We start from the raw sequence: 1,147 nt of genomic DNA on the forward strand, positions 1-1,147 counted from the left end.
ATCACAGGTGACAATTGTAAGTTTCTGATTCTCTCCAAGGACGTGCCTGAACATGTTTTTATTTTAATTAGGTGAGCCCCTTAATGCATACGCATCTCTTTTACAAACAGCTTCTCACTCCAAAATGGGTTCAAGTTAGTTTTTAGATTTAAAAGGAGAAATTCAGCATTTCCCTAAATCAAATCTCAAAATCAAGTCAATTTCTCCATTTTTCTGGCTAAGGAATCAGAGGTGGTAAAACACCACATTAAACTCTAAGTAATTCAAGTAAAATATTAGTTTTGCCAGTGTTGCATGCATTTTGTGGAGTTATCAGTTACTATTTAAAGCATACAAAAACACACACAAAACTTAGAAACTATATGTGAATCTGTTTTTATAAATTAAAAATCTCTAATAATTATGGCATATTTTTAAAAATTGAATTAAAATGTAAATGAAATAAGGAAGTTTCTTTAATTTTTTTTTGGTGGTACTGGGATTTGAACTCAGGGCCTCATGCATGCTAGGCAGGCGCTCTACCACTTGAGCCACTCCACCACCCCAGAAAGTTTCTTATTTAAAGAAATTTCTCCAAAAAATCGCGTGTTAAGTATTATTTTTTAAAGCTAATGTTGACATTTGTTTTTTCATTTGTGCAACATTCCATGGTAGAAAAAAAAAATACTGGATTGTTCTGGTCAAACAGGCCTTGATCTGAATCTTTGAATTGACCCTGGTTTTGTTTATCTGCAAATAGAGATAAAAGCCACCTAGTTTAAAAGGTTGTTGCAAGGATTTAATAAAAAAGCATTGTGATTAATACATAAGATATTCTCAGTAACTGCTGGCTCACTTTTGAGGAAAACTAATTGTTAGCACTGGAGCACCTGTTAAATATTACAGTCCGACCACCTCAGTCATGATGCTCAGAATTGGGGAATGCTTGGCTTGTGTTTCAGAATGAAGAGCTATGAGGAGAGCAGTATACTCACAAAGCCTAAGTGGTGACTTTGGGGGCTGTCACCAATAGGAACAGAGGGCATCTGTGCCCTTAAATGTCACAACTACATGTGGGTCATTAGCAGTTGAGAATCAACGGGGCAAGAGAAGCAAGGTCTATCCCTGGCACAGGTGTGACACAATATCCTTGGGCCATGGGTAGTAG

At 36.4% G+C, this 1,147-nt stretch overlaps 1 non-coding gene across 1 annotated transcript; it reads right to left on the bottom strand.

Moving 5' to 3' along the window:
* Nucleotides 1-467: 467 nt before the first annotated feature.
* Trnaa-agc (transfer RNA alanine (anticodon AGC)) lies at nucleotides 468-540 on the bottom strand. Its single transcript has one exon. It is a non-coding gene; the product is annotated as a tRNA-Ala (tRNA).
* Between the last annotated feature and the right edge of the window lie 607 nt (nucleotides 541-1,147).

Source organism: Castor canadensis, chromosome 6 (assembly GCF_047511655.1).
Source record: "Castor canadensis chromosome 6, mCasCan1.hap1v2, whole genome shotgun sequence".
Taxonomy (NCBI): Eukaryota; Metazoa; Chordata; class Mammalia; order Rodentia; family Castoridae; genus Castor; species Castor canadensis.